We start from the raw sequence: 15393 nt of genomic DNA, 5'->3' as shown, positions 1-15393 counted from the left end.
TTGTTCATTAAAGTTTACCCTGATTGATGCAAAACCAAAGTTAGTAATCAATGTAAATACCCTTCTGCGAACGCTGTAATTAATAATTTGTAACGATCGGGTATGTTTCTTTTCATTTGTTAACAACGTTGTAACGATTAAGTAAATGAATGGTTCCTTTGATAATGAGTGCCGATTGAACAAATATTTAAAGCAATACATTCACCTTTGTGAGTTGTAGACTAGTGCAAATTCCCGTATTAAGGAAACTTATATTTATTATATATTTCATTGTTGACTGTTTTTTAAAATAAAATTAAAGATCTTTGTCAAAATCTTTTTACATTCATTCTAATAATAATCCATTCTTTATATATTACAATTTATCAATATATGGATTTCCTTTTTGGAATAATTGTAGTGAACAGGTCATATTCTCTTATACTGCATTTCTTCTCGCACCGGAAGAGAGGCAGATCCAACGAACAGAGGCAATATGTTTAACGCAGTTCTTATTTTGATAATGCAGTATGCTGCTTTATGTGAATCAATTCTAGTAGAAAGGTTCTGTCAAAGTTTTATTAAAATCAGAATAGCACCGTCTACGTCCTGTAAAAAGTTGGCTAGCTCAACGCAGAACCTCGGGAATTGTTTCCAATCCTGCATGGTTTACAACGGGTCATCGTACATGATCAGCCGCAATGCCGATACTACAGAGTGTCTGTGTTGCCCGGATGTACCAACAGAAGATGTCTACAGCTCTGGTTACTGGAATTCATACTCATTTGGTAAGTCAGAAACGTCATTTTACATTCTTTCTTGCACATAATTGTTTATATTTACAAATATGATAATAATAATAATAATAATAATAATAATAATAATTATTATTATTAGGGTTTTCCGTTTTTCAACGGAAAACCCTTCTGTTATTCTACTGTTTCTTATTATTATTTTTTTTTTTTTCCCGCAAATTTTGTGCACGAGATTTCTCGAATATTTTTTGTCTGATTGCTATGAAACTTTCAGGGTATGTAGATGATATTAATATCTCTAGACGCTTTTTTCAAATTTTTAAAATTCACTTCCGGTTATGAGTTATTGCCCTTTAATTGAAAATTGGGGGGTCTTTTGTCCAGAGTTGATCTCGGGAACTACAGATGATAGATACATGAAATTTAGCAAAATTGTCGGTAACATTTTATAGTTTTGCTGGCATGAAAATTTTGGTAATTTCTTTGTTACTTTTTGAGCTATTTGTCGCCAAAGTTTAAGATTTTTTCGGGGCTGAAATTTTGTTGCTTTTTGTATTATAACCTTTAAACTAAAAATATTTTGTAAATACATATAGAACAAAAGTTGTTTAGAATAACGAGAGCTTTCATTTAAAATTAAGAAAAAAGGGCTGGCCCCTATAATTAGGGGTCAGCAGCTCATACACGTATTTTTCTGATAGCAAAAATCGTTATCATTTTATGAAAAAAAATTAATTCAGTTATTGTTAATATATTAAATAATGTCACTTGGTATCAAATTAAACAAGTTCTGTGCTATATTTTTTTTTCAAATTTCATAAAACAAATATGTGAGAATCGTACATGAACGAGTTAATATGTCTACATAGACACACAAGCAAACAAATGCCACATTAAGGCCCAGGCATTTACTGCATTACGTTGTGTTGCGTCTTAGATAAATTGTTGTGATTCAATTTCATTTTTTTCATCTATATCATTTATGAATTCAATGAACACAAATTATTTAATCGTTCTATGTGCAACTATTTGTCGGGGCGCCCCTGTTTGTAACCCCCGCGCGCGCGCCGAATGTAAACAGTAACGAACGGCATTGTAGAAAAGAGAGAGCCGTAATGCAGAAGAGAAGTTGTGTATTCTTTCGGTGTACACATGCATTGTCAATTTTCTGTGAAACATATGAACATGCACAGGGAACAATACTACATATTTGTTTAAGGAGGATATTTTTCTCGTGTGAATCGTTTACGAGGAAATTCTGACAGCCACACTTCTGTCGACGATCAGCCGTTGATAAGCTACGAGTAATAAAGGACAAAAGATGGACATTAAAGTGTGTGATTTATGTGGATGTTACTGAAGAAGGTGAGGCTTTTACTCCTTTTAAAGTTTCTTGTTAACTGGTTAAAATTTAGTATAATGTATAGATGTACATGTAAGTACGTGCACACTGTTAGATGTTTTTGTTATGGTGTGGGTGTTTGTTTACTAACGTGTAATTTTTACATGTTTCATGGGTGTTTAGACTCGCTCGAGGTTCATGGGGGACTGGAAAGGGTAACTGAATTTATCTATTTAAAAAAATAACAGATTGTGAATTTTCAACTCAAAATTCAAAGCAGGGTCTAATTAGAAACATATCATATATTCTTGTGCAGAAGACTCTAAATGTAGTCATGAATACCCTGTAGACATAACTTCAAGTAAATAAAATTGTATACTTCAGACTTCAGAGTTAAAACATGACTTTAATATCTTTATGATGCCGATCATTGTATCATTAAAGAGGTTTAGCAGACCAACGGGTACCCGTTACATGTACTTGTACATGTAGGTTACAAGTTAGAGCTATGCCTACCATTCTACCAGTTCACATAATTTTTCTTGTTTAGCAGTTATGATGTGTACTTAAATTGTCCATGTTAATGTTTTAAATGTAATTTTTTATTCTCTTTTCTTAATCTGACTACTGGCAGTACTGGCGTGCGAGCAGTTCTCGCCGAGGACCATTTCTCGCTGGTGCACTGTTACATCATATTTTCGTATATGATTTTATGTGTTGATAAAATGACGTAACAATGCACTGGTGAGAAATGGTACTCGGCGAGAACTGATCGCACGCCAATATTGATTAATTACAGACAAAAACTGAAGGTTGCGAGTGTTATTTTTTATTGAACAACATTGTTTAAAATAATTCTTTATATATGTGACGATCAGACCGGTTTGAATACCAGTGCCAGATAGCTCAGTTGGTAGAGCACCTGACTAGAGATTCAGGGGGCCCAAGTTCAAATCCCGGTTTGGTCCTTCATTATTTCTCCCATCCTGTTACAATATTGGTGTTGTGACCAACCCCTGGAACTAACAGGTTAACTCGATCCTGCCAGGGATGATCTTCGAGGGTGAAGATCATTTAAGGGGGAGGAATGTGACGGTCAGACTGGTTTGAATACCGGTGCCAGATACATGTAGCTCAGTTGGTAGAGCAGACTAGAGATTCAGAGGGCAAGGTTCGAATCCCACTTTGTTCCGTCGTTATTTCTCCCATCTTTTACATATACATGTATATCAGATATATGACAGATGATTAAGGTCATCACATGTTTTGCAAGATGCAATAAGTGTTAAAAACCTTTACTTTACAACAGAATACATTTAAGTGAATATTTATGTTTCTTGTTATTATTTGGTGTGGTTTTCTTGACAGTGTCGCATAAACAATTTACCCGCTCCTAAAACACAAACTTTCTTTTTGTGGATTCAGCTTACCGCTGATTGGCCGCTGTTGCAGCAGACAAATAAGATATGCACGCACAAAACACAATGAACTTATCAGAGAATGAGTTGAGTTTATTTAAACTGTTGGAATTTGGGTATTTTTTTTTAAAATGTATACTTGTGACAAAACATATATGTGGTACATACAGCTGTAGCTTTATGAAGAAAATTTTGGTTAGACCATATATACCTATCATGCAAGTAAATGATATTTACAAAAAACTTGCAGTTTATGGTGCACGAAATATACGCTAGTTTTATAAAGATTGACATACATGTAATGTACCACATTCTTTGAAAAATAATCTATTAAAAATTCTTCATTCAGTTTACTCGTACATGTTTTATGCTTATTACACGTAGTATTGTTTTTAAACCATGTAATTTATAAGAAAATAAACAAAAACCCTCCCTAAATTTATTTGCAAAAAAAAAAACACACAGTAGAATTGATAAAAAATGGTATACCAGAAGCTAATACCAGTACATGTACTTTGACGCTGTTCGCAGGGTAATATTCGTTTGTAATTTACAAATTGAAATATTGACTGTTGCACTACAAGTACGGTAATAAACTCTCTCTCTCTCTCAAACTCTCTCTCTTTCTCAATTTGATAAGTGTTTATACCTATGAAAATTTTTTAATATTATATTATGACTTGATATGCAGATTTTTGATCTTGTACTGCCTAAATGTTATGTCATGTATTGGGATATGTCATACTTATTACACTGCATGGTCAGTGTATTTTTTACAGAAATACTATGCATATGTTAATGTAAAACACAGCTATTACTAGTACATGTATGTAAACACAGCTAATTATTTTTTTTATTTATTTCAGCTCAAAACAGACTCTTGTTACCACATGGCTTTTACCGGTACCTGTTGATTCTTGTGGGTCAGCTCCTGAGATTAACCTGTCACCTCTATCCACATGCATATTCCTTGTGTTCTACAGACCATTTACCGGTAATTCAAATTAAATCCGATAATGCATGAACAATAATGGAACTTGAAGAAAGCATCATGCCATGTTGTGGTTTGTGTTTGATAAGAAATTATGAAAACAAAATTAAGGCTGTTTAAAGAAATTCATAATTGCTGTGAAAATTTGTTTTTCAATAAAAGTATACAATTATGATCCTTTATTTTTTATTTCATAAAGATATTTAGATGTGTTTACATAATTGAACCCCCCCCCCCTATTTAATTGTCTGCATTAAGATTACATGTAGGATATGTAAATGTACATTTGACTTTGAAATAACATCTGCTATGATAATTACTTTTGAAATGAACAAGAAACAACCTATTTCTACCTTTCTAAGGTATATATGCATAAAAAAGTAGAAAAACATGTCAAATTTGAACATTGTTCATTGAAATCAACTCTGTCTCCAGCTACCTGGGTGTGTTTGAATTTATTTCTAATTTAAGGCAGATGTCTAACTTGTAGGTTGTAACTTACTGTTTTAGCATGGTTAGAAGAAGACTAGAAATCAGAATAGATTAGATATTCACTAAATATGATTGTTAGCTTACTTTTTTCATGAAAACAAGAAATCACAAGCAGGACAGCTGTCTATTTGTTAATTAAAATGGTACAAATCATACAATAAACAAATAAAGATTAAATTTTAGAATCATTGATGATTCTTTTCAAATATGTGTGAGAAATGACTCAAGGAAATTGCCATAAGTTTCATAAAATTAGGTAAAACATTTCAAACCATGACTTTTTATGAAAATCAAAAGATTGGGGGGGGGGGGTATACATGTAAGGGTATTTCTAAGTGATGTGAAGCTTTTATCATGATTATATCAAGTAGGCGTATGTTGTATTGAATAAGGTTTCTTTTTAAAGGTGGTTGAACAACAGTTGACCTCTAAAAGGTCAGGTAAAGATGTTTTACTATGGAGAACCCTGTAAATCTGTGTTTACTAAAGGAAATTGGAAATGGTGGGTTCACTTAAATGGCCATATTTTTATTAAACCTCAATGGAATTGGCAATATGTGGTATTCTTTTTCTCAGAATTGCATTAGCTTTCTTATTCTAAGACAAACCGTCTTTTCAGAAAAATGTTAGTGTACTAAGTTAAAGATACAAGGAACAGTTTCGGATAAAGTACCGTCAATATTTTTGTAAAATTGAGAGTGACTGAACTTGAAGGTTTATCATTGTTGCGTAGATTCATGAAATGAATTTTAATGATTATCAATAGTTAGAGGGATGTGTCTTGTTGGAATTGGTAAGCAATATTAAGGCCCCTAATTTTAAGTACATGAGAAGCAGAAATAAATTGTGAAACTTGCGGCTATGACAGATATGTTGACTTTACAGTGAAATTGAAGGTTACAAACGGGAGGTTATATAACATGAAATGTAGGTGGATGGGATATTATATGTCTATTTAGTATTTACTGGGTATGAGGACAATAGCAAGTTTATTGTCCCCCAAGACAGCAACTATTTAATGAGGCAAAGCCAAGGGAAATAGTTGCTGTGGAATGAGACAATAAACTTGCTATTGTCCGAATAGTCAGTTAATTGGTATTTCATTATACAGAAGAAAACTTTATTTGTCAGCGATGCAGAATTTCTTGATGATAAACAAATTAGAGTTAAATCAAACTTTGTATTTAATGCGGCGATCTTATTAGGTCAGAGGTGTTCCGAGTTTAAGGTGATATGGGACACTTCCATGTTGTGATGTATTGTTTATCGAAATAAACAATAAAATAAAGTGTAATTATATAAGTACACGTAGTTTCTTTTCAAAAATGGTCATCTAACTCCTTAGCACAGTGGGTTAGAGGGTTTACAAGGAACCTGTAAGTCATGAGTTCGAATCCCGCTGGGGTTTTTACAATTTTTACCTTTTCAAATATTTTTAAAAGCTATTTTTTGGTTAAATATTGTAAAATTTGAAAATTCTAAACCGGTGAAAAGTTTTCAATTATATAGTACTTTAATCCACATTAATATCGACAGATGTCCCATACCACCTTAAAAAGGAGGGAAATCAAATTCTGCTGATGAATGGTTTTGATGACTATTCACCATGGGCAGATAGCATGGATACTATTTTAAATTAGATAAAAAGGCATGTGTATGCGGGCGCCTTCTAGTGATCAATTTGTCCATCTGTCCATCCGAGATGGCTTGACAGGAGCATAGCTTCTCTCCCCTTGGCCCAATCTGGCTCATACCTCATCCACAGGGTTCCTTTGGTTGAAGGATGTGCAGTGACCTTGAACCATGTTTTTAGGTATAAGGTTAAGGTCATAGCAGAATTATATATATAAAATCCTTGTCTGGGGCATATCTTTTTTCCCTTTGGTCCAATCTGGCTAATACTCACAGAGTGTCTCTATGGTTAAACGATGTGCAATGACCTTGCATGAAATTTCTAGGTAACGGGTGAAGATCATATCGGATCATGCAAAAATCCTTTTTTGAGAGCATATATAATTTCTACTAACCCCTATTTGGCTCAGACTTCACATAAGCAGAGCTTTTGAGTAAAGGGTGAAAGGGTGTCTAGTGACCTTGAACCTATTTTCAGTGAAAAGAAACTGTGAAGGTCATACCAGAATTATATTTTTAAAAATCCTTGTCCAGAGTATATCTTCTCTCCCTTTGCTCCATTCAGCCTCATACTTCACCCACATGATGCCTTTGTTCAAAATATATGCAATGACCTCGAATGATATTTGTAGATGAAGAGTCAAGGTCATATCAGATCACACAAAAATCCATATTTTAAGAGCATAGATATACTCTCCTTTTAGCCCCTATTTGGCTAATATTTTAACTTTACAGAGTTTATTGGTTAATGGCGTGCAGTGACCTTGAACCAAGTCTGTCAATATGAAGGTCATAGCAGATCTTTTTAAAATTAGTTTTAAATAGTTGATTATTTTCCAAATATGCTTAATCTTGGTCAGATTGAACATAAATGCATGTATGTTGGGGGAATGAAATTGAATTAAAAGTTCTATGCCAGCTGGAAAAATTTCAAGTTATAGGTCAAGGTCAAAGCAGAATTCTCTGAAATAACATAAGCGGGGCCCTTTTAAATGTTCACCATTTCAATGTTGTCTGGTTCAGAGTAATTTTACATAGAAAATATTCACAGAAGTACAGTAAAGTAAACTTTACATCGATAAGTTTCTGACAATTAATGACGCAACGAGCACACAGTACGAAAGGTCAACCTTTTGAAAAGCAGTGAGGAGGAAGAGTTGCTCAGAATTATGTTTTAAACAAAATTGATTTTTTACATAAATTTTAATTTTGCATTCTGGGTTAAGAAAAAAGATGTTAGTTCAAGGTAAAGTAAACTTGTACCTAAAATGAAGTCAAATTTGTTAAGTCGTACTTAAACACATTGTGTTTTTTTGTTAAGTCGTTCTTGAAATGGTTAAGGGTTTTTGGTTAAGTCGTACTTAAAAACATTCGGATCATGTTAAGTTGTACCAAGAATCATTCGATTTTTTTTTTATCTTTTTGTACTTAGGTTTCTTTGTTACTAGATTAAGAACTCTGCTTCTTAGACGTACTTCTAGCGTTGCTTTCGACATTAGCGGAAAACCCACTCGTTGCTTTGCAACGAGCTTTGCTCTAGTTATTATTATTATTATTATGGATCAATAGTTTGTTCATTCTGAGCATAAATTGGTACCTTCAGAAAACATGGAGAAAGAATTACTTTTTTTTGTCCCGAAACATTTTGGCGTTGATATAATAACACAATTACTGTTATATAAAACATCTTTACAAATAAATTGTCTTTGCTACGATAAAAAAATTGTAATCAAGAATCTGTTATGCTTTCGCAGGGTCTGGTCAATGCCATTGTCTTTTATACCTTAGAATTAAGGTTAGGTTAAAAAAAAATGTAGTTTTTTTGTGATACTGATATTTTGTTTAAGATATGAAGTTGATATGGTTATTGTTAAATTCCAGACTTTGAATACTATTTCTATGCAATGTTGTACCATTGAAAAACAATGAGATAAAAATCTTTTATATTTCTGTTCATCTTGCTTTAATTAATAGTTTACCACTTTTTTTAACAATTCGAAAATCTTGCATTATTCCTTCTTCAATGAACATATTTTGTTAATAAAGTATCAACGGATTGTTCAATAATTGGCTTTTCAACGAATATCCATAATAACTTGTCAGTTTAAGAATTTCTTGCAAGTATTTGCGACCGATATGTATTTGCATTCTAAAGTCGCCATAATTTTTCATGTACTTTTTTATTATACTAAAACATGAATATAACAAAATAAACACCAGTTTTAAAAAAGGACTTTGTGCGGTATTATGCAATTTTTGGCCCCCAATATTAAAGTTATTCAAAAAGCTTTATAATAAAGAAGATAGTTGAAATCATATCGGAAAAAAGTGTGTAAAAGGTTATCAATACAGTGACGCCATAATGTAGAAATGACGTCATAAAGTTTGCCTTATTTTGATAATTGATGTTCTGTAGCAAAATATGGGTGTTTTCCAAGGATTTTTCGACTGGAAAACATCAAGCGCAGGCTCGCTAAGGTACAATTTTTTAGTATGAAGTGTATTAATATATGAAGAAAAACATGTTAAAATCGCACTTGATTAGACCTCCGCTCTATACTCCCGATCGAAAAAAATAAAGATTTTTTTTTTCATTTGTTTGCAAAACGGAGGGAATTTGGTCCATTAGGTGACGTCATAGACAAACAGTGAATGAACAATGGTAACTAAAATCAAACTTAAAGTGATAGACATACTCTGTACAATAATTTATGAAGATTTGATTTTCATACCAAATATAGTCCTTTTCCTCTTTTAAATGTCAAATCAATTGAATTTTTAGTGTATGTGCAATCTGCATAGGACCTCATACTTGAAAAAATCAATTGAAGTTTTAGTTGTTGCATCATTTGTGATTTTCTCATGTGTTATTTTAGCATGTCCTGTCGGGTATACAGGAGTGATATCGCACACCACCTGGACTTGTTTGCGATTTGTATCATCTACAGCTGATTACATCACTGCGGCGTCTGATTGTCAACAAGATAATGGAGATCTGGTGAAAATAGATAGACCAAGAATGAGGGATATCTTTCTGGACTTCCTTTTTAGTAAGTTTGCTATCAATTTCATGTTAAAGTAAAAGACAAACGTCATTTTAAATCAATTTCCTTTAACATTGTAAGAATTGTTCGAGAGAACAAAACGGCACAGCCTTTTCTGTACAAAAATGTCACTTTTAACATTTACTGAAGATTACACGACTGCAAAAGAGCGTGTTGATGATTCTGTGTGGATACAAAGTCAGGAGGATATCGACGAAGTCTGGAGGTTCCATGATGGCTCCCAAATGCCTGTTTTCTTACAACCTTACATTGATGAATCCAATCACCTAAATGAAGACCGATTTCGATACCGCATTCCAGATAACAAATTTGCTGACCGTAATCCAATTTCTCTCCATAGCTACATGTGTGAACACAGAGTGTTTTAAACGGTGTGGGTTTTTGCAATTATACCATGTATTTAAGTACATACTGTAATTTAAATATTTCGAATAACATCTACTTTTGTCTAAATAAATGGTCTTCAGATAAGTGAAAAACAAAAAGAAAAAGAGATAAAAGAGAAAAACAACATTAAAAAACCGAACACAGCGGCAAACTCTATATTTTAGGAACAACGAAAACATTTGACATGCAGAAAAACGAGTACTTGGAGGACTTGATAATTAACTTTCACACTCATGTGCAAGTTGGGAACATACCCATGTAATTTAACGCAAAGCTATTTTTAAACTTTCATATCATAAACATGACATGTGGTGATAACATACAGTGTTCAAAATAAAAAGTACAAAGGAAAATACATAGTAGGAACAGAGCAAATACGGACCTCTAAAATTAAGTAGAGGTAAGATCAGGTGCGATTAAGGAGTAGGCATCCTCTGCTGACCGGTCACACCCGCCGTATTATCTTTTAAGTAATCCGAAAACAAAACGCCCAGGTGCCACATTGCTAGACTGAGGCACAATAGCCCGAACTCTGATTAAATCAACATTTCAGCATTAAAATCATAATACCTTGATAACTGAGTACAGATGCTTTAAATAAAAAAAAATATTCCAATTTATTCACATATTGTTATGGTAAATACCAAGCCGCTTTGTTAAGTGTCAGCTGACCATCATGTGCTAAACTAGCAAAGCAAAATATGTGTAAATAACTAATTGTGACGATTCAAGGAGCAATATTTGGTATATCTGGCCTCAATATGTTGATGTTTTGGTTGCATCATTAATACCAAGCAAACTTTTCAAGATGAGGTTTGTGTTTAGTTTTTTTTGTTTGACTATATAAAACAAAAGAACAACTGCTGGTTCTCCATAATGAAATTCGAAAGTATCGCTCGGTGATTGAACTGTGAGCACTCTCTCTTGTCCAGAGCTCGCGCCATTAATTACAATTGATATCAATAAAGGGAATTCAACTTCACAAATACTTGGACACTAGCTCAAAATACTTCCTACAAGGACGGGATCAGACCGAGGCCGTCAACGAGGGGGTCAGACTCGTTATCATAGCCAGAGTGCCAAACCTTTCACTAAACGTGCTCGCGAAAATAGTAACGAATATAAAGATGTTGGAAAGACGATTCTGAGACAGTTGTCGATGTCTTAGTAGGTGCTCTACATAATCCGGAAGTAATGACCAAATTTGTAGAATGCATATGTGCATCAATGGTTTTCGTCAACTCATTTACTAGTCACCTAATCCTAAACCTCATAGACAGCTTGCAATTAGTTTAAAAATCCAACAGAACTCAAAAAATCAGAACAGAGGTGTATTGACCTGGAATCAAAGAATAATGATCTTGTAAAGTACACACGTATACAAAATCTAAGAATTTACGGAATCCAAGAAAATGCTGGAGAAAATACTGATGCTTTTGTTATAGATTTCTACAAGAACATGAAAAATTGAATTTGGCATAAGCGAGATTGACAGGAGCCACCGCGTAGGGAGGCCCGGCTCCAAACCCACTCGAGATCTAATTGTGCGCTTCACCTCGTGGAAATCCCGACAGAAAATCACGAAAACAAGGAAAACCGTGTACGAGCACAATAAAAGACACTATTGAATGATCTACCGAACTAACCGCCAGGTACATCCACTCAAAGGAAACCATATGCCAGTGCGCCAAGGAACCAAGGGCACTCCGTTAAGGCCGTGCACTGTCTGTATCTATTCATAGTAACGTCGGAACTCCGTCTGACTACATATATATATATATATATATATATATATATATATATATATATATATATATATATATATATATATATATACATTGCACTTGGTGCAAACGTTGTTTCACTATCATAATGTACAGTACATAGATGCATTATAAAGGTAGGAAAAACTATGCTCACTTACAATATTAGCACTTATATGGCAACACGTGATCTCCTATAGCATTCTAAAACTAGATGTTTTTTTCCCTATTAGATAAAAACAAAAACACGTGATTTTAAGATTTATTGCGCTGCATCACTATGCCTCTGTGTTACATGCAAGCAATAACTATTTGTTTTTTTATTATCTTAAGTTGTACATACTTTTCAATTCTTTTTTCAATGCACTTGTTTTCACCTTTTTTGTTTTTGATGCACTTTTGTATCACGTGCTCTCTCTTTGTGGTAAACATATATTTTACGCATTAAATATGCGAGGTATAAATTTTGTTTTACAAATCAAAAAGCGAGGGTTAATTATTGTGTCAACTTATATGATAAAACACTGCATATTATTTTTGGGTATTATTTACTTATCCGGAAATTTTTAATCTATGCCAGTTCTGTATTTATGTTTATATTGTCAACATCCAATCGCAACTTCTCGGGCCATTCCGGCAAGCTCAGAAAAACACCTCGAATGTATTACCTAGGCGTCCATGACAACCACCCTTTTTGTAAAACTTGAAATAAATAGAACACATTTTACGATCTGTTGAGATGTGAGCTATACTTAATTAAAGTAAACGATATACACTGAAATATAACACAGAAGCGACATACAAGACTGTCTAGCCGATACTTATTTTAATGGGAAGCGACTCCATTTTGTATAAAATTCTAACATCCGATGATGTTAATACATTCGAGGTGTTTTTCCGAGCTTGCCGGAAAGGCCCAATAAGTTGCGATTGGTCAACATCCTGTGTATACCCAGTTGCTGTAAGCATGGTTAGACTCTGGTGATTTTTTTCCATCATAAACATTCGGATTACATGTCAAACACATTCACAATAAGCAGTTTAGTTGGTCATTTAATATTGTCGAGACATTAAAGGGTAATAAACTGAAGGAAAAAAAAACAAAAATAAAAGCAATCACAATATGCTATAGAAAAAAGATGGATGAATTTTCGCTATGGTATTACAGATTAAGATTTGTTGATATTTTGACGCACATTCGAATTTCCTCATCACCATGATTACAAAACATAGTAACATTGGAAAATTTCACTGAAACATTTCTGTTTTACACAGCTAATTGTTGTGCTTAACATATGTTTCACATATGTTTGAACTTAATATACGTTTAACATACGTTAAACATCCGTTACACACATGTGAAGTCAAACCGTACGTTACACATATGTTGAGAAACGCATGGTTAACATACGTGTGATAACATACGTACAACATCACATATGTTTAACATACGTTAGATTTTACATAGGTTAAACATATTTGAATCATATGTTTTACATATGTAGATCTCAACCACATGTTACACATATGTTAATAAACACATGGTTAACATGCGTTCTAAAAACCATATGTTACACGTGCGTTAATAACATATATGTTTTACATATGTGTGAAGGCAAACACAATTATCCTTCGGACCCCCCCCCCCCAGGAAAAAAAATTGATGCATGTGAACATGTGTGAAGAAAAGCCTTGCTACTGTGCATGTTTATTGGTTTAAACTTTATATGTAGTTATGCATAAATAAAGTTGTTTCATTAACAGAAGCCACGTGTCTTCTGAAAATTAATTCTCGATAACGAATCCGGAATTAATACGAAATCAGTTTAAGTTTTGTCGATGACAAAATATACGTCACATTTTTACGTCACGGAGGCAGAAGATCGAACTGCAGGATGAATTAAGCAGAGGTAATGATTGTTAAGCATTCGTTTTTATTTACTTGCATTTGAAAATTATATCGTACAATTACCGATGTCAAAAGAGTAAACATGTAGCACAGAGCTGTAACTGTGTTCTCCGGGAAAATTCGGGTTGAATTAATGACGATAAAAAATGATGTTTCCCCAAAGAGCTACAACTTAGCAGCTTTTTGGTTTAGTTAATTTAGAAGAATCAATACTTATTAAAACCCATAAAATATAAGTCGATCTTGGATAAGACGCATTTGAAAACTGAAATATTTGAAAGTAGAGAAAAACTAGAGCAAGGCCTATGCAGAGTAACGAGTAGGTCTTCCATTGCGACTAAGTGAAATGATTATTGAATTGCCTCTATTAAATTGTATTCTTATTGCATGGTAATTGAACATTTTTTATAGGCATGCATTGGCTGCTTGACATATCCCTGGAAGAGGACATCAACTAGCAAACACAGTCAATGACAGATGTCTCTTTGAATTGATAAAATCATAATGTAAGTACACATACTATTGCATTTCACTATTTAAACATTTTTGAAGGGTCATCAACACCGCTGGGAATTTTTTTTCCATACAAATCCAACCTAATAAATAACTCAAAGGTATGGATTTCTATGATATACTTCATTAAAAGTAGAAGTCACTGGGTGTTCAGGATCATTAATGATAATCTGTTGAATGACACCTACATGTACATTTGTATTTCTTAGTAAGTAAGTGTAAAATTTTGATATATCTATTTATCTAATGCATGTATTATATTTTGTAGCAAATGGATATAATACAGAAGTTTCAAAAATCTGTTTTGATGTAGCCTGAAGATTTTGTAATGAATGATCCAGGATCCAAAAGTTCTTCGGGGAGTTCAAAGACAGTTGCAATGTGGTTGCTAATTTAGTGACAGATTAAGGTAATTCAATTTAGATAAGGATAAGGATTAAAACAGACATGTATCCAGTCAACCTCCCACCCCCAACCCCATCCCCCCTTATTTTTTGTTTGGTTGCAGCAAAAATTGTTATTAAATTTTCATATAAAAAGTGAATTATCAAGGAGTTGCCACCCCCCCCCCCCCAATGCAAGCACACACACACACACACTTTTCTGGGGACTATGTGAAACTATGTGTAAGTGTACTTTAGAATATCATTTCACCCAAATGATTCAAGCTTATTTGCAGAAAAAAATATTTACCTGTATACATTGTTTTCCGCTTTCATGTATAAATTATATTTTTTATCGTGTATTTAAAAACTCTTATGATTTTATTTACTTAAATTTGTATTAATATTTTTGAAAGAAGTTCAAACAAGCATTGTCATGGGAAAACATTAAAAAGGAAGAAGTTGGAGGTGGACAAAAATCTGGATGAATATACTAGGTAAAAAATTATTTTGTCAAATTAATACTTGTGATTGACCTTCTATTCCCCCCCCCCCCCCCCCCGGCCCTCTCTCTCTCTCTCTGAGAGCTTGCAAATAAAAAGAAAAAAATATTAACAATTGTAAACTTTCAACTTTCTTCATGTTGTATTTGCAATAAAATCTAAATGGATCCTGTTATTCTATAACAATATTGTTGAATAAAAAAGCAACCGAGGAATTTGTAAATTTTACTTTATCATAAAAGGAAATTTAATGTAAACTTC

The 15393-nt window shown here is 33.3% G+C and overlaps 2 long non-coding RNA genes across 2 annotated transcripts; both read left to right on the top strand.

Moving 5' to 3' along the window:
• The first annotated feature begins 440 nt into the window (after positions 1 to 440).
• LOC136274956 (uncharacterized) lies at positions 441 to 11797 on the top strand. Its single transcript, XR_010713415.1, has 3 exons — positions 441 to 767; positions 9486 to 9659; positions 9804 to 11797. It is a non-coding gene; the product is annotated as an uncharacterized lncRNA (long non-coding RNA).
• A 2336-nt stretch (positions 11798 to 14133) lies between these two features.
• LOC136274954 (uncharacterized) lies at positions 14134 to 15124 on the top strand. The gene is made up of 3 exons (XR_010713412.1): positions 14134 to 14239; positions 14515 to 14655; positions 15046 to 15124. It is a non-coding gene; the product is annotated as an uncharacterized lncRNA (long non-coding RNA).
• Positions 15125 to 15393: the final 269 nt, after the last annotated feature.

The sequence above is a fragment of the Magallana gigas genome, chromosome 1, assembly GCF_963853765.1.
Source record: "Magallana gigas chromosome 1, xbMagGiga1.1, whole genome shotgun sequence".
Lineage (NCBI taxonomy): Eukaryota > Metazoa > Mollusca > Bivalvia > Ostreida > Ostreidae > Magallana > Magallana gigas.
The sequence above is the reverse complement of the archived record's forward strand: the minus strand, read 5'-3'. Positions and strand labels throughout refer to the sequence as shown.